This window comes from Phyllobates terribilis, unplaced genomic scaffold, assembly GCF_046119375.1.
Source record: "Phyllobates terribilis strain yellow unplaced genomic scaffold, ASM4611937v1 Scaffold_7__3_contigs__length_470593459, whole genome shotgun sequence".
NCBI lineage: Eukaryota > Metazoa > Chordata > Amphibia > Anura > Dendrobatidae > Phyllobates > Phyllobates terribilis.
In genome coordinates this window covers 327,202,105-327,221,021 of record NW_027362767.1, presented here as the reverse complement: position 1 = coordinate 327,221,021, position 18,917 = coordinate 327,202,105, and the positions used below count along the sequence as shown (strand labels likewise).

General features: G+C 43.3%; 1 protein-coding gene across 1 annotated transcript in view; it reads right to left on the bottom strand.

Annotated features, from left to right (window-relative positions):
- RNF128 (ring finger protein 128) overlaps positions 1-18,917 on the bottom strand; it is a 278,328-nt gene that overhangs the window by 170,227 nt on the left and 89,184 nt on the right. The window lies entirely within an intron of this gene.

Genomic DNA, 18,917 nt, shown 5'->3' with positions numbered 1-18,917 from the left:
GCACCGTCTCATGCTGCACACAACACATCTGCATCTCTGGCTGATATGGGCATAAAAGGGGACAAACTTATGATATGACCCCCATGCTCCCCTGACCTCAACCCAATTCAGAACCTCTGGAGCATCATCAAAAGTGTCTATGATGGCAGGAGGCAGTTCACATCTAAGCAACAGCTCTGGGAGGGTATTCTGTCCTCATGCAAAACAATTGAAGCAGAAACCATCCAAAACCTGACAAATTCAATGGACGAGAGAGTTCAGAAGCTCCTTTCGAACAAGGGGTCCTATGTGAAAATGTAACATCACCTAGAATAAAGTTTTGAGTTGAAAACTGTTTGATTTCAGTTTGTAATAACCTGCTAATGCTTATAATTTCAAAAATGACCATTTTTTTGTTCTTTATTAAAATGAAAAGGTTGATCGAAGAGTGTGGGGGATCTAAGAGTGTGGCAACCCAGTAGTCAGGATTACTTCGAATTCTGACAATCTGAGGGTCATGTTGCAGGTAGTGCAGTAAGAAGGCACTCATGTGTCTTGCGCATCTGGGAGCCCCAAAATTATTTTCCGGGCTAGATGGAGCTAAAAATTATTATTAATTTGAAAGCTGGTGGAGCTTAGTATAGATGGCCTAATAGAATCAGTACTGCAAACTGCTACAAAACCCAAATTATTTTCCAGCCAAGATACAGATAAACATGATTAGTAATTTTAAATCTGGTGGAGTTTAGTATAGATGGCCTAATAGAATCAGTACTGCACACTGCTACAAGGCCCAAATTATTTTCCAGCCAAGATACAGATAAACATGATTAGTAATTTGAAAGCTTAAAACGGTTGGTGAGGTGATTTTAACAAATCATCAAGCTTTTACTATCCCCAGGATGACACAGGGGTAGAAAAGTCGTTTCTGATCCATGCTTTGTTCATCTTTATGAACGTGAGTCTGTCTACATTATCAGTGGAGAGCCGCGTGCGCTTATCTGTCAGCACACCACCAGCAGCGCTGAACACACGTTCAGAGAGAACGCTGGCTGCGGGGCATGAAAAGATCTCCAAGGCGTACATAAGTGGCGAGCTCCGGCCATTTATCCAGATTGGAAGCCCAAAAAGAGCAAGGGTCCAGTGACACAGTCATGGCTTCAATGTTTACTTGGAGATACTCCTGTACCATCGTCTCTAGGCGTTGACTATGTGTCAGACTTCTTGTCTCCTGTGGCCTTGCAAAGGATGGGCTAAAAAAGTGGTGAAATGATTGCGCAAAAGTGATGTTACCAGCAGATACTGTGTTTCTGTTACGTTTTGAGTGCTGAACACTCGACGGTCCCACGGTTGGCAAGTTGGAACTGTGAGATTCACTACGTGCACCACTAGTGTTTTGGGGAAAAGCACATGTAAGATTCTGCAACAGTCTCTGCTGATACTCCTGCATGCGTGCATCTCTTTCTATGGCAGGAATAATTTCTGCAAATTTACTTTTGTACCGGGGATCTAACAGTGTGGCAACCCAGTAGTCAGGATTATTTCTAATTCTCACAATTCGAGGGTCATGTTGCAGGTAGTGCAGCAAGAAGGCACTCATGTGTCTTGCGCATCCAGGAGCACCAAGTCCCTGTTGTGTTGGTGGCGAGGTAAGAATCATGCTTCCTTCCTCTGCCCTCTCCCCTCAACCTCGCACAACAGAAATGTGATCAAGGTCTCCCTCATCTGATGAGTGTTCCATCAGTTCGTCCTCCACTTCTTCCTGGGCTCCTGCACCTTCCTCACTAGTTTGGCTGCTACCATGCGCCCTGGTAAAACCATCTCCCCCACCCTCACATGCCTGCCGCCTTGGTGCTGCCGACCGTCTGGACCTTGCAGATGTTAACACTTCCGCATACAACTCCTCCTCCTCTACTTCCTACACCTCCTCTTGTGCCACCACCTGACTCCGAATTCTGTTTAACATGTGCTCCAGCATGTAAATTACCGGAATAGTCATGCTGATAATGGCATCGTCAGCACTAAACATCTTCGTCGCCATTTCAAAACTGTGCAGAAGGGTGCATAGGTCCCTGATCTGAGACCACTCCTCCAGCGTGATTTACCCCACCTCTGGATCTCGTTGGCCCAGGCTATACGTCACAACATATTGCACCAGGGCTTGTCGGTGCTGCCACAGTCGCTACAACATGTGCAGAGTTGAATTCCACCAGGTAGGCACATCGCATTTTAGCCGGTGAAGTGGCAGGCCCAACGACTTCTGTAGAGATGTAAGTCGCTGAGCTGCGGGATGCGAACGGCGGAAGTGAGCACACAGCGACCGTGCCCTCTGCAGAAGGTCATCTAGTCCGGGATAGTGGGCTAAAAATTGCTGGACAACCAGGTTCAACACGTGAGCCATACAAGGCACGTGTGTGACATTGCCCCGGCGAAGGGCCGCACCGATGTTTGCAGCATTGTTGCACACGGCCTTCCATGGTTTCAGGTCCAGTGGAGACAACCATTCATGACACTGGTTCTCCAGAGCTGACCACAACTCCTCAGCTGTGTGACTCACATTTCCCAGACATTTCAAAGTAAAAACCGCCTGATGACGTTGAGCCCTGCTGCCAGCATAGTAAGGAGGTGTGCAGGATCCCTTCTGCGCAGTTAGAAAGCTTGTGGCATGACCAGACAGGCTTTGGGTACAGGTGGAGGACCGAGAGGAGGTTGAGGAGGCAGAAGCAGTGGAGGAACTTTGAGATAAAGAGGATTGACGCACAACTCGTGGGGATGGCAAGACTTGGACAGCAGCCCCTTGTCCTGCTGTCACCATAGTTACCCAGTGCCCAGTCAGTGACATGTAACGCCAATGTCCATGCCTACTCGTCCAAGTGTCTGTGGTGAAATGCACCCTGTCACACACAGAGTTTCTCAAAGAAGCGGTGATGTTGTGTGCGATCTGCTGGTGTAGCGCAGGCACACCTTTCTTTGAGAAGTAGTGCCGACTGGGCATCTGGTACTGGGGCACTGCGACGGACATAAGGTCTCGAAAATCCTCTGTGTCCACCAGGCGGAAAGGAAGCATTTCTGTAGCCAAGAGCTTGCAGATGGTGAAATTCAACCTCTTAGCTTTCTCATGGCTAGGAGGAAATGGTCTTTTACTTGTCCACATCTGAGGGACCGAGGGCTGGCTGTTGTGCTTAGACCGGGTTGAGAAGGGTGTCCCCGGCAAACTGCCGGTCTGTGAGGAAGATGCAGGCGGACATGTTAGGTTGCCTTGATCTAAAGGTGGTGCTATCGATGTCTGACAGCGCTGAACACCAGCTGGTGTTTCCACCTCCAAAGAAAATGATGACCTGCCAATCACGCTGGCTGTTGCGGGTAAAGAGGTGGCAGGTCTGCGTCCCAAAACAGGTGTGACTGCTGTCCCCCCAGTCACAGAGGATGAAGAGGCCGCGGATGCACTAGATGTGGCAGACGGTGGTTGGCCCGGCCGGCTAGGCCACATTGTAGCACAGTGAGCTTCCCACTGCAACTTATGCTTCATATCCATGTGCCGGTTCATGCATGAAGTACTCAAACTATGTATTTTTTGGCCTCTACTTAGCTTTTGCTGACAAATATTACAGATAACACGAGTTGGGTCATCTTTATCGATCTGAAAAAATGCCCAAGCTATGCAAGGCTTAGCACCCATGCGACCTGAAGAGCCACCACGACTTGTGGTCAGAGGCAGAGTTGTGTTTGAGGATGCAGTTGTTGACGTGCTTCCAGTACTACGTCTCTGTCCAGGAAGGCGCAACCTGACCTCGTCGTCACTAGCATCCTCCTCCACCTCCTCTGCTGACCTCATCTCTTGGCTGACTGTGGGTTGACAGTAAGTGGGATCTCCAACCTCGTCATCATCACCCTGTGTGTTATCACACCCGTCGTCCTCAGAGCCAATCTCTTCCTGCCCTGACAAAAAACTAAAGTTGTCGCTCCAATCAGGTATTTGAGTCTCATCATCATCTTCCTCATTGTCTCCACCAACAGGAGTTACAGTTTGGGAACGAGGGTCTACATTATGGTCAGAACCTTCTGCGTCTGGTCCTGGATCCGACTCATAAAGATTCTGGGTATCAGTGCAGATCATTTCCTCGTCTGGATTCACAGAAGCTCTGGAGCCGACCTCTGATTCCCAGGCTATAGTATGAGTAAACAGCTCTGCAGACTCAACCATCTGTTCTACCCCATACTCAGATGGGCAGCTGGAGACTTGGGAGCTGTGAGGAAGCAAGTGCGATTGGGGTGACACCTCTGAGGACTGGAGTATTTGTGATGTTGAAGTTGAGGTGGAGGAGAGCCCACTTAAAGGAGCACTTGATATCCGTTGAAGCACCTGCTGTTTTTGTGCCTCATCTGGAATTTGTAGCGATTGGCGTGGCCATAAGAAAGAGATCTTATCACATTGTCCGATAAAAGAAGTAGACATCTTAGTTTGGCTGGAAGATGTTCTTTCTTCTGCAGATGTTACTGTTGCTTTAACACCTACCCCACGGACACAACCTTTTTTTCCCTTCCCAACACGCCTATTCCCCTTTCCACCAGCAGCAGGCCTTTTTCCACTCATTTTGGTGGTTAACTAATTCACAACTCTGGAGTTGTTTGCACAAAAAACAATGGATGGGAACCGAGCAGAGCTGAGTGGCCAAACTGTGGTATTAGCCCAAAAGTATTGGCTGGGTTTGATGCAGATAAAAATTATATTGAATTTGCAACCTGGTGGAGGTTAGTATAGATGGACTAATAGAACAAGTCCCACACACTGCTACAAGCCGAAATATTTTTTCAGAGCTAGATGCAGAAAAAAATTAGATTGAATTTGCAACCTGGTGGAGGTTAGTATAGGTGGACTAATAGAACAAGTCCCACAGACTGCTACAAGCCTAAATATTTTTTCAGAGCTAGATGCAGATAAAAATTATATTGAATTTGCAACCTGGTGGAGGTTAGTATAGATGGACTAATAGAACAAGTCCCACACACTGCTACAAGCCGAAATATTTTTTCAGAGCTAGATGCAGATAAAAATTATTTTGAATTTGCAACCTGGTGGAGGTTAGTATAGATGGACTAATAGAACAAGTCCCACACACTCCTACAAGCCGAAATATTTTTTCAGAGCTAGATGCAGAAAAAAATTAGATTGACTTTGGAACCTGGTGGAGGTTAGCATAAATGGACTAATAGAACAAGTCCCACACACTGCTACAAGCCGAAATATTTTTTCAGAGCTAGATCTAGAAAAAAATTAGATTGAATTTGCAACCTGGTGGAGGTTAGTATAGATGGACTAATAGAACAAGTCCCACACATTGCTACGAGCCGAAATATTTTTTCAGAGCTGGATGCAGAAAAAAATTATATTGAATTTGCAACCTGATGGAGGTTAGTATAGATGGACTAATAGAACAAGGCCCACACACTGCTACAAGCCGAAATATTTTTTCAGAGCTAGATGCAGAAAAAAATTAGATTGAATTTGCAACCTGGTGGAGGTTAGTATAGATGGACTAATAGAACAAGGCCCACACACTGCTATAAGCCAAAATATTTTTTCAGAGCTAGATGCAGAAAAAAATTATATTGAATTTGCAACCTGATGGAGGTTAGTATAGATGGACTAATAGAACAAGTCCCACACACTGCTACAAGCCGAAGCCCAAATATTTTTTCAGAGCTAGATGCAGATAAAAATTATTTTGAATTTGCAACCTGCTGGAGGTTAGTATAGATGGACTAATAGAACAAGTCCCACACACTGCTACAAGCCGAAATATTTTTTCAGAGCTAGATGCAGAAAGAAATTAGATTGAATTTGCAACGTGATGGAGGTTAGTATAGATGGACTAATCGAACAAGTCCCACACACTGCTACAAGCCGAAGCCCAAATATTTTTTCAGAGCTAGATGCAGATAAAAATTAGATTGAATTTGCAACCTGGTGGAGGTTAGTATAGATGGACTAATAGAACAAGTCCCACACACTGCTACAAGTCGAAATATTTTTTCAGAGGTAGATGCAGAAAAAAATTATATTGAATTTGCAACCTGATGGAGGTTAGTATAGATGGAATAATAGAACAAGTCCCACACACTGCTACAAGTCGAAGCCCAAATATTTTTTCAGAGCTAGATGCAGATAAAAATTATTTTGAATTTGCAACCTGCTGGTGGTTAGTATAGATGGACTAATAGAACAAGTCCCACACACTGCTACAAGCCGAAGCCCAAATATTTTTTCAGAGCTAGATGCATAAAAAAATTATATTGAATTTGCAACCTGATGGAGGTTAGTATAGATGGACTAATAGAACAAGTCCCACACTGCTGCAAGCCAAAATATTTTTTCAGAGCTTGATGCAGAAAAAAATTTGATTGAATTTGCAACCTGGTGGAGGTTAGTATAGATGGACTAATAGAACAAGTCCCACACACTGCTACAAGCCGAAATATTTTTTCAGAGCTAGATGCAGAAAAAAATGATATTGAATTTGCAACCTGATGGAGGTTAGTATAGATGGACTAATAGAACAAGTCCCACACACTGCTACAAGCCGAAATATTTTTTCAGAGCTAGATGCAGAAAAAAATTATATTGAATTTGCAACCTGATGGAGGTTAGTATAGATGGACTAATAGAACAAGTCCCACACACTGCTACAAGCCGAAATATTTTTTCAGAGCTAGATGCAGATAAAAATTATTTTGAATTTGCAACCTGGTGGAGGTTAGTATAGATGGACTAATAGAACAAGTCCCACACACTGCTACAAGCCGAAATATTTTTTCAGAGCTAGATGCAGATAAAAATTATTTTGAATTTGCAACCTGGTGGAGGTTAGTATAGATGGACTAATAGAACAAGTCCCACACACTGCTACAAGCCGAAATATTTTTTCAGAGCTAGATGCAGAAAAAAATTAGATTGACTTTGGAACCTGGTGGAGGTTAGCATAAATGGACTAATAGAACAAGTCCCACACACTGCTACAAGCCGAAATATTTTTTCAGAGCTAGATCTAGAAAAAAATTAGATTGAATTTGCAACCTGGTGGAGGTTAGTATAGATGGACTAATAGAACAAGTCCCACACATTGCTACGAGCCGAAATATTTTTTCAGAGCTGGATGCAGAAAAAAATTATATTGAATTTGCAACCTGATGGAGGTTAGTATAGATGGACTAATAGAACAAGGCCCACACACTGCTACAAGCCGAAATATTTTTTCAGAGCTAGATGCAGAAAAAAATTAGATTGAATTTGCAACCTGGTGGAGGTTAGTATAGATGGACTAATAGAACAAGGCCCACACACTGCTACAAGCCAAAATATTTTTTCAGAGCTAGATGCAGAAAAAAATTATATTGAATTTGCAACCTGATGGAGGTTAGTATAGATGGACTAATAGAACAAGTCCCACACACTGCTACAAGCCGAAGCCCAAATATTTTTTCAGAGCTAGATGCAGATAAAAATTATTTTGAATTTGCAACCTGCTGGAGGTTAGTATAGATGGACTAATAGAACAAGTCCCACACACTGCTACAAGCCGAAATATTTTTTCAGAGCTAGATGCAGAAAAAAATTAGATTGAATTTGCAACGTGATGGAGGTTAGTATAGATGGACTAATAGAACAAGTCCCACACACTGCTACAAGCCGAAGCCCAAATATTTTTTCAGAGCTAGATGCAGATAAAAATTAGATTGAATTTGCAACCTGGTGGAGGTTAGTATAGATGGACTAATAGAACAAGTCCCACACACTGCTACAAGTCGAAATATTTTTTCAGAGCTAGATGCAGAAAAAAATTATATTGAATTTGCAACCTGATGGAGGTTAGTATAGATGGACTAATAGAACAAGTCCCACACACTGCTACAAGTCGAAGCCCAAATATTTTTTCAGAGCTAGATGCAGATAAAAATTATTTTGAATTTGCAACCTGCTGGTGGTTAGTATAGATGGACTAATAGAACAAGTCCCACACACTGCTACAAGCCGAAGCCCAAATATTTTTTCAGAGCTAGATGCATAAAAAAATTATATTGAATTTGCAACCTGATGGAGGTTAGTATAGATGGACTAATAGAACAAGTCCCACACACTGCTGGAAGCCAAAATATTTTTTCAGAGCTTGATGCAGAAAAAAATTTGATTGAATTTGCAACCTGGTGGAGGTTAGTATAGATGGACTAATAGAACAAGTCCCACACACTGCTACAAGCCGAAATATTTTTTCAGAGCTAGATGCAGAAAAAAATGATATTGAATTTGCAACCTGATGGAGGTTAGTATAGATGGACTAATAGAACAAGTCCCACACACTGCTACAAGCCGAAATATTTTTTCAGAGCTAGATGCAGAAAAAAATTATATTGAATTTGCAACCTGATGGAGGTTAGTATAGATGGACTAATAGAACAAGTCCCACACACTGCTACAAGCCGAAGCCCAAATATTTTTTCAGAGCTAGATGCAGATAAAAATTATTTTGAATTTGCAACTTGCTGGAGGTTAGTATAGATGGACTAATAGAACAAGTCCCACACACTGCTACAAGCCGAAATATTTTTTCAGAGCTAGATGCAGAAAAAAATTATATTTAATTTGCAACCTGCTAGAGGTTAGTATAGATGGACTAATAGAACAAGTACCACACACTGCTACAAGCCGAAGCCCAAATATTTTTTCAGAGCTAGATACATAAAAAAATTATATTGAATTTGCAACCTGATAGAGGTTAGTATAGATGGACTAATAGAACAAGTCCCACACACTGCTGCAAGCCAAAATATTTTTTCAGAGCTTGATGCAGAAAAAAATTTGATTGAATTTGCAACCTGGTGGAGGTTAGTATAGATGGACTAATAGAACAAGTCCCACACACTGCTACAAGCCAAAATATTTTTTCAGAGCTAGATGCAGAAAAAAATGATATTGAATTTGCAACCTGATGGAGGTTAGTATAGATGGACTAATAGAACAAGTCCCACACACTGCTACAAGCCGAAGCCCAAATATTTTTCAGAGCTAGATGCAGATAAAAATTATTTTTAATTTGCAACCTGCTGGAGGTTAGTATAGATTGACTAATAGAACAAGTCCCACACACTGCTACAAGCCGAAGCCCAAATATTTTTTCAGAGCTCGATGCAGAAAAAAATTATATTGAATTTGCAACCTGCTAGAGGTTAGTATAGATGGACTAATAAAACAAATCCCACACACTGCTACAAGCCGAAGCCCAAATATTTTTTCAGAGCTAGATGCAGATAAAAATTATTTTGAATTTGCAACCTGACGGAGGTTAGTATAGATGGACTAATAGAACAAGTCCCACACACTGCTACAAGCCGAAATATTTTTTCAGAGCTAGATGCAGAAAAAAATTATATTGAATTTGCAACCTGGTGGAGGTTAGTATAGATGGACTAATAGAATGATGCTATGCCCAAAAGGTTTTACTTCACTAAGTGCAGTAAAAAAAATTGTATTCTATACACAGGTGGTGTAGCTTGCAACACAGATAGGCTTCTCCACTGACTAAAACACACTGCAAGAGGACAAAAAGGATTTGCTTTGCTAGATTTAGCCAAATGCTGTGAAAAAAACTTGCACAGCACTGGCACAGACCTGCCTGGCAAAAAGTGATAGGAACTGATGTAACCTAGCCCCTGAAAAGGACTGCAATTACAGTTAGTCTTTACTCCCAACCTATCTATTTAAGAGCACAGACCTGCCTGATAAAAGTGATAGGAACTGATGTAACCTAGCCCTGAAAAGGACTGCAATTACAATTAGTCCTTACTCCCAACCTATCTATTTAAGAGCACAGACCTGCCTGATAAAAGTCGTAGGAAATGATGTAACCTAGTCCTTAAAAGGACTGCAATCACAGCTATTCCCTACTCCCAAGCTATCTGTAGATTTGTGCGAAAATTGGCTTCAAATTAACAAAGTATAGCGCACACAGCAACAGCGGTGCCGTCTAACACGCAGCTGCAGCAGTGAGAAAATGGTGGCGACGGGGAAAATGGCTGGGTTTTATAGGGCAAGGACATGTGACATACACTGCCTATGACACATGCCCTTGCTTGTGTGAAAAAAAGCAGTTCGCTCCGTGTGTGCGCTGCTGATAGGCTGACAGATTGCACCTCCCCACTGTAAATGCGGGAAAGAGGAAAAAAAATGGAGATCTTCATTATTTCTGCAGAGATCCATCCCCTGCCCCTCCCCCTGCCCCGCTGTACACTCAAACTGCGTATTAACATTAATTTTCAGCATTACTGAGAAAAAATCCAGTTATGATTTTGGTGCACGAACAGTAATTGAACATAACCTCGAACAGCCAAATTTTTTTCAAATCGTTGGGGTTCGCCCAACGGCTCGAACACCGCCCAAAACAGCTCGAATTTGAGATTGGCAAACAGTTCGAGTCGAACACCGCTCATCTCTATTAATAATAAAGGTATTTTATCATCTATAAATTGTCCTTCCATTCTTCATTGATCTAGGGACTGGATGTTCGTTTGTTCTTCTTTTCTTTTAAGGAAGAATGGCAGAGGATCCCCAAATCCAGGTGTGAAAAACTAGTTGCATCATTCCCAAGAAGACTCATGGCTGTACTAGCTCAAAAGGGTGCTTCTACTCAATACTTTCTAAATATTTAAAAAACACAAATATGAAAATTGTGATGTGCATTTGTATTCAGTTCCCCTGAGTCAATACTTTGTACGACCACCTTTTGCTGCAATTACTGCTGCAAGTCTTTTGAGGTATGTCTCTACCAGCTTTGCACCTCTAGTGACTGAAACTTTTGCCCATTTTGCTTTGCAAGCTAGCTCTAGCTCAGTGAGATGGGATAGAAAGTGTCTGTAAGCAGCAATGTTCAAGTCTTGCCACTGATTTTCATTGGGATTAGGTCTGGGCTGTGATTGCACCATTCAAACACATAAATATGCTTCGATCTAAACCATTCTATTGTAGCTCTGGCAGTATGATTAGGATTGTTGTCCTGCTGGAAAGTGAATCTACGCCCCAATCTCAAGCCTTTTGCAGCTTCTAACTGGTTTGACTCGAGAATTGCCCTGTATTTAGCTCCATCCATCTTCCCATCAAATGTGACCATCCTCCCTGTCCTTGCTGAAGAAAAGCATCCCCCGAACAACAAGATGCAGAGTCCTTCAGAGGTTTGCAGCTGTGCGTAAGCCATCCTGTTGACCTCCTCTATCCACTGCACACAAGCAGAAATGGCTCCAGTGGGCCAAACAATACATGAAGACTGACTTCAAAACTGTTTTGTTCACCGATGAGTGCCGTGCAACGCTCGATGGTCCAGATGGATGGAGTGGAGGATGGCTGGTTGATGGACACCCCATGCAAACACGGCTACGGCGTCAACAAGGAGGAGGTGGAGTAATGTTTTGGGCTGGAATCATGAGGAGAGAGATTGTCGGCCCCTTTAGGATCCCTGAAGGGGTAAAGATGAACTCCATAATGTATGTGGAGTTTCTCAAACAGCACTTCCTGCCATGGTTCAAGAAGAAGAACCGTGTATTCCGCAGCAAGATCATTTTCATGCATGATAATGCACCGTCTCATGCTGCACACAACACATCTGCATCTCTGGCTGATATGGGCATAAAAGGGGACAAACTTATGATATGACCCCCATGCTCCCCTGACCTCAACCCAATTCAGAACCTCTGGAGCATCATCAAAAGTGTCTATGATGGCAGGAGGCAGTTCACATCTAAGCAACAGCTCTGGGAGGGTATTCTGTCCTCATGCAAAACAATTGAAGCAGAAACCATCCAAAACCTGACAAATTCAATGGACGAGAGAGTTCAGAAGCTCCTTTCGAACAAGGGGTCCTATGTGAAAATGTAACATCACCTAGAATAAAGTTTTGAGTTGAAAACTGTTTGATTTCAGTTTGTAATAACCTGCTAATGCTTATAATTTCAAAAATGACCATTTTTTTGTTCTTTATTAAAATGAAAAGGTTGATCGAAGAGTGTGGGGGATCTAAGAGTGTGGCAACCCAGTAGTCAGGATTACTTCGAATTCTGACAATCTGAGGGTCATGTTGCAGGTAGTGCAGCAAGAAGGCACTCATGTGTCTTGCGCATCTGGGAGCCCCAAAATTATTTTCCGGGCTAGATGGAGCTAAAAATTATTATTAATTTGAAAGCTGGTGGAGCTTAGTATAGATGGCCTAATAGAATCAGTACTGCAAACTGCTACAAAACCCAAATTATTTTCCAGCCAAGATACAGATAAACATGATTAGTAATTTTAAATCTGGTGGAGTTTAGTATAGATGGCCTAATAGAATCAGTACTGCACACTGCTACAAGGCCCAAATTATTTTCCAGCCAAGATACAGATAAACATGATTAGTAATTTGAAAGCTTAAAACGGTTGGTGAGGTGATTTTAACAAATCATCAAGCTTTTACTATCCCCAGGATGACACAGGGGTAGAAAAGTCGTTTCTGATCCATGCTTTGTTCATCTTTATGAACGTGAGTCTGTCTACATTATCAGTGGAGAGCCGCGTGCGCTTATCTGTCAGCACACCACCAGCAGCGCTGAACACACGTTCAGAGAGAACGCTGGCTGCGGGGCATGAAAAGATCTCCAAGGCGTACATAAGTGGCGAGCTCCGGCCATTTATCCAGATTGGAAGCCCAAAAAGAGCAAGGGTCCAGTGACACAGTCATGGCTTCAATGTTTACTTGGAGATACTCCTGTACCATCGTCTCTAGGCGTTGACTATGTGTCAGACTTCTTGTCTCCTGTGGCCTTGCAAAGGATGGGCTAAAAAAGTGGTGAAATGATTGCGCAAAAGTGATGTTACCAGCAGATACTGTGTTTCTGTTACGTTTTGAGTGCTGAACACTCGACGGTCCCACGGTTGGCAAGTTGGAACTGTGAGATTCACTACGTGCACCACTAGTGTTTTGGGGAAAAGCACATGTAAGATTCTGCAACAGTCTCTGCTGATACTCCTGCATGCGTGCATCTCTTTCTATGGCAGGAATAATTTCTGCAAATTTACTTTTGTACCGGGGATCTAACAGTGTGGCAACCCAGTAGTCAGGATTATTTCTAATTCTCACAATTCGAGGGTCATGTTGCAGGTAGTGCAGCAAGAAGGCACTCATGTGTCTTGCGCATCCAGGAGCACCAAGTCCCTGTTGTGTTGGTGGCGAGGTAAGAATCATGCTTCCTTCCTCTGCCCTCTCCCCTCAACCTCGCACAACAGAAATGTGATCAAGGTCTCCCTCATCTGATGAGTGTTCCATCAGTTCGTCCTCCACTTCTTCCTGGGCTCCTGCACCTTCCTCACTAGTTTGGCTGCTACCATGCGCCCTGGTAAAACCATCTCCCCCACCCTCACATGCCTGCCGCCTTGGTGCTGCCGACCGTCTGGACCTTGCAGATGTTAACACTTCCGCATACAACTCCTCCTCCTCTACTTCCTACACCTCCTCTTGTGCCACCACCTGACTCCGAATTCTGTTTAACATGTGCTCCAGCATGTAAATTACCGGAATAGTCATGCTGATAATGGCATCGTCAGCACTAAACATCTTCGTCGCCATTTCAAAACTGTGCAGAAGGGTGCATAGGTCCCTGATCTGAGACCACTCCTCCAGCGTGATTTACCCCACCTCTGGATCTCGTTGGCCCAGGCTATACGTCACAACGTATTGCACCAGGGCTTGTCGGTGCTGCCACAGTCGCTACAACATGTGCAGAGTTGAATTCCACCAGGTAGGCACATCGCATTTTAGCCGGTGAAGTGGCAGGCCCAACGACTTCTGTAGAGATGTAAGTCGCTGAGCTGCGGGATGCGAACGGCGGAAGTGAGCACACAGCGACCGTGCCCTCTGCAGAAGGTCATCTAGTCCGGGATAGTGGGCTAAAAATTGCTGGACAACCAGGTTCAACACGTGAGCCATACAAGGCACGTGTGTGACATTGCCCCGGCGAAGGGCCGCACCGATGTTTGCAGCATTGTTGCACACGGCCTTCCATGGTTTCAGGTCCAGTGGAGACAACCATTCATGACACTGGTTCTCCAGAGCTGACCACAACTCCTCAGCTGTGTGACTCACATTTCCCAGACATTTCAAAGTAAAAACCGCCTGATGACGTTGAGCCCTGCTGCCAGCATAGTAAGGAGGTGTGCAGGATCCCTTCTGCGCAGTTAGAAAGCTTGTGGCATGACCAGACAGGCTTTGGGTACAGGTGGAGGACCGAGAGGAGGTTGAGGAGGCAGAAGCAGTGGAGGAACTTTGAGATAAAGAGGATTGACGCACAACTCGTGGGGATGGCAAGACTTGGACAGCAGCCCCTTGTCCTGCTGTCACCATAGTTACCCAGTGCCCAGTCAGTGACATGTAACGCCAATGTCCATGCCTACTCGTCCAAGTGTCTGTGGTGAAATGCACCCTGTCACACACAGAGTTTCTCAAAGAAGCGGTGATGTTGTGTGCGATCTGCTGGTGTAGCGCAGGCACACCTTTCTTTGAGAAGTAGTGCCGACTGGGCATCTGGTACTGGGGCACTGCGACGGACATAAGGTCTCGAAAATCCTCTGTGTCCACCAGGCGGAAAGGAAGCATTTCTGTAGCCAAGAGCTTGCAGATGGTGAAATTCAACCTCTTAGCTTTCTCATGGCTAGGAGGAAATGGTCTTTTACTTGTCCACATCTGAGGGACCGAGGGCTGGCTGTTGTGCTTAGACCGGGTTGAGAAGGGTGTCCCCGGCAAACTGCCGGTCTGTGAGGAAGATGCAGGCGGACATGTTAGGTTGCCTTGATCTAAAGGTGGTGCTATCGATGTCTGACAGCGCTGAACACCAGCTGGTGTTTCCACCTCCAAAGAAAATGATGACCTGCCAATCACGCTGGCTGTTGCGGGTAAAGAGGTGGCAGGTCTGCGTCCCAAAACAGGTGTGACTGCTGTCCCCCCAGTCACAGAGGATGAAGAGGCCGCGGATGCACTAGATGTGGCAGACGGTGGTTGGCCCGGCCGGCTAGGCCACATTGTAGCACAGTGAGCTTCCCACTGCAACTTATGCTTCATATCCATGTGCCGGTTCATGCATGAAGTACTCAAACTATGTATTTTTTGGCCTCTACTTAGCTTTTGCTGACAAATATTACAGATAACACGAGTTGGGTCATCTTTATCGATCTGAAAAAATGCCCAAGCTATGCAAGGCTTAGCACCCATGCGACCTGAAGAGCCACCACGACTTGTGGTCAGAGGCAGAGTTGTGTTTGAGGATGCAGTTGTTGACGTGCTTCCAGTACTACGTCTCTGTCCAGGAAGGCGCAACCTGACCTCATCGTCACTAGCATCCTCCTCCACCTCCTCTGCTGACCTCATCTCTTGGCTGACTGTGGGTTGACAGTAAGTGGGATCTCCAACCTCGTCATCATCACCCTGTGTGTTATCACACCCGTCGTCCTCAGAGCCAATCTCTTCCTGCCCTGACAAAAAACTAAAGTTGTCGCTCCAATCAGGTATTTGAGTCTCATCATCATCTTCCTCATTGTCTCCACCAACAGGAGTTACAGTTTGGGAACGAGGGTCTACATTATGGTCAGAACCTTCTGCGTCTGGTCCTGGATCCGACTCATAAAGATTCTGGGTATCAGTGCAGATCATTTCCTCATCTGGATTCACAGAAGCTCTGGAGCCGACCTCTGATTCCCAGGCTATAGTATGAGTAAACAGCTCTGCAGACTCAACCATCTGTTCTACCCCATACTCAGATGGGCAGCTGGAGACTTGGGAGCTGTGAGGAAGCAAGTGCGATTGGGGTGACACCTCTGAGGACTGGAGTATTTGTGATGTTGAAGTTGAGGTGGAGGAGAGCCCACTTAAAGGAGCACTTGATATCCGTTGAAGCACCTGCTGTTTTTGTGCCTCATCTGGAATTTGTAGCGATTGGCGTGGCCATAAGAAAGAGATCTTATCACATTGTCCGATAAAAGAAGTAGACATCTTAGTTTGGCTGGAAGATGGTCTTTCTTCTGCAGATGTTACTGTTGCTTTAACACCTACCCCACGGACACAACCTTTTTTTCCCTTCCCAACACGCCTATTCCCCTTTCCACCAGCAGCAGGCCTTTTTCCACTCATTTTGGTGGTTAACTAATTCACAACTCTGGAGTTGTTTGCACAAAAAACAATGGATGGGAACCGAGCAGAGCTGAGTGGCCAAACTGTGGTATTAGCCCAAAAGTATTGGCTGGGTTTGATGCAGATAAAAATTATATTGAATTTGCAACCTGGTGGAGGTTAGTATAGATGGACTAATAGAACAAGTCCCACACACTGCTACAAGCCGAAATATTTTTTCAGAGCTAGATGCAGAAAAAAATTAGATTGAATTTGCAACCTGGTGGAGGTTAGTATAGGTGGACTAATAGAACAAGTCCCACAGACTGCTACAAGCCTAAATATTTTTTCAGAGCTAGATGCAGATAAAAATTATATTGAATTTGCAACCTGGTGGAGGTTAGTATAGATGGACTAATAGAACAAGTCCCACACACTGCTACAAGCCGAAATATTTTTTCAGAGCTAGATGCAGATAAAAATTATTTTGAATTTGCAACCTGGTGGAGGTTAGTATAGATGGACTAATAGAACAAGTCCCACACACTGCTACAAGCCGAAATATTTTTTCAGAGCTAGATGCAGAAAAAAATTAGATTGACTTTGGAACCTGGTGGAGGTTAGCATAAATGGACTAATAGAACAAGTCCCACACACTGCTACAAGCCGAAATATTTTTTCAGAGCTAGATCTAGAAAAAAATTAGATTGAATTTGCAACCTGGTGGAGGTTAGTATAGATGGACTAATAGAACAAGTCCCACACATTGCTACGAGCCGAAATATTTTTTCAGAGCTGGATGCAGAAAAAAATTATATTGAATTTGCAACCTGATGGAGGTTAGTATAGATGGACTAATAGAACAAGGCCCACACACTGCTACAAGCCGAAATATTTTTTCAGAGCTAGATGCAGAAAAAAATTAGATTGAATTTGCAACCTGGTGGAGGTTAGTATAGATGGACTAATAGAACAAGGCCCACACACTGCTACAAGCCAAAATATTTTTTCAGAGCTAGATGCAGAAAAAAATTATATTGAATTTGCAACCTGATGGAGGTTAGTATAGATGGACTAATAGAACAAGTCCCACACACTGCTACAAGCCGAAGCCCAAATATTTTTTCAGAGCTAGATGCAGATAAAAATTATTTTGAATTTGCAACCTGCTGGAGGTTAGTATAGATGGACTAATAGAACAAGTCCCACACACTGCTACAAGCCGAAATATTTTTTCAGAGCTAGATGCAGAAAAAAATTAGATTGAATTTGCAACGTGATGGAGGTTAGTATAGATGGACTAATAGAACAAGTCCCACACACTGCTACAAGCCGAAGCCCAAATATTTTTTCAGAGCTAGATGCAGATAAAAATTAGATTGAATTTGCAACCTGGTGGAGGTTAGTATAGATGGACTAATAGAACAAGTCCCACACACTGCTACAAGTCGAAATATTTTTTCAGAGCTAGATGCAGAAAAAAATTATATTGAATTTGCAACCTGATGGAGGTTAGTATAGATGGACTAATAGAACAAGTCCCACACACTGCTACAAGTCGAAGCCCAAATATTTTTTCAGAGCTAGATGCAGATAAAAATTATTTTGAATTTGCAACCTGCTGGTGGTTAGTATAGATGGACTAATAGAACAAGTCCCACACACTGCTACAAGCCGAAGCCCAAATATTTTTTCAGAGCTAGATGCATAAAAAAATTATATTGAATTTGCAACCTGATGGAGGTTAGTATAGATGGACTAATAGAACAAGTCCCACACTGCTGCAAGCCAAAATATTTTTTCAGAGCTTGATGCAGAAAAAAATTTGATTTAATTTGCAACCTGGTGGAGGTTAGTATAGATGGACTAATAGAACAAGTCCCACACACTGCTACAAGCCGAAATATTTTTTCAGAGCTAGATGCAGAAAAAAATGATATTGAATTTGCAACCTGATGGAGGTTAGTATAGATGGACTAATAGAACAAGTCCCACACACTGCTACAAGCCGAAATATTTTTTCAGAGCTAGATGCAGAAAAAAATTATATTGAATTTGCAACCTGATGGAGGTTAGTATAGATGGACTAATAGAACAAGTCCCACACACTGCTACAAGCCGAAATATTTTTTCAGAGCTAGATGCAGATAAAAATTATTTTGAATTGGCAACCTGGTGGAGGTTAGTATAGATGGACTAATAGAACAAGTCCCACACACTGCTACAAGCCGAAATATTTTTTCAGAGCTAGATGCAGATAAAAATTATTTTGAATTTGCAACCTGGTGGAGGTTAGTATAGATGGACTAATAGAACAAGTCCCACACACTGCTACAAGCCGAAATATTTTTTCAGAGCTAGATGCAGAAAAAAATTAGATTGACTTTGGAACCTGGTGGAGGTTAGCATAAATGGACTAATAGAACAAGTCCCACACACTGCTACAAGCCGAAATATTTTTTCAGAGCTAGATCTAGAAAAAAATTAGATTGAATTTGCAACCTGGTGGAGGTTAGTATAGATGGACCAATAGAACAAGTCCCACACATTGCTACGAGCCAAAATATTTTTTCAGAGCTGGATGCAGAAAAAAATTATATTGAATTTGCAACCTGATGGAGGTTAGTATAGATGGACTAATAGAACAAGGCCCACACACTGCTACAAGCCGAAATATTTTTTCAGAGCTAGATGCAGAAAAAAATTAGATTGAATTTGCAACCTGGTGGAGGTTAGTATAGATGGACTAATAGAACAAGGCCCACA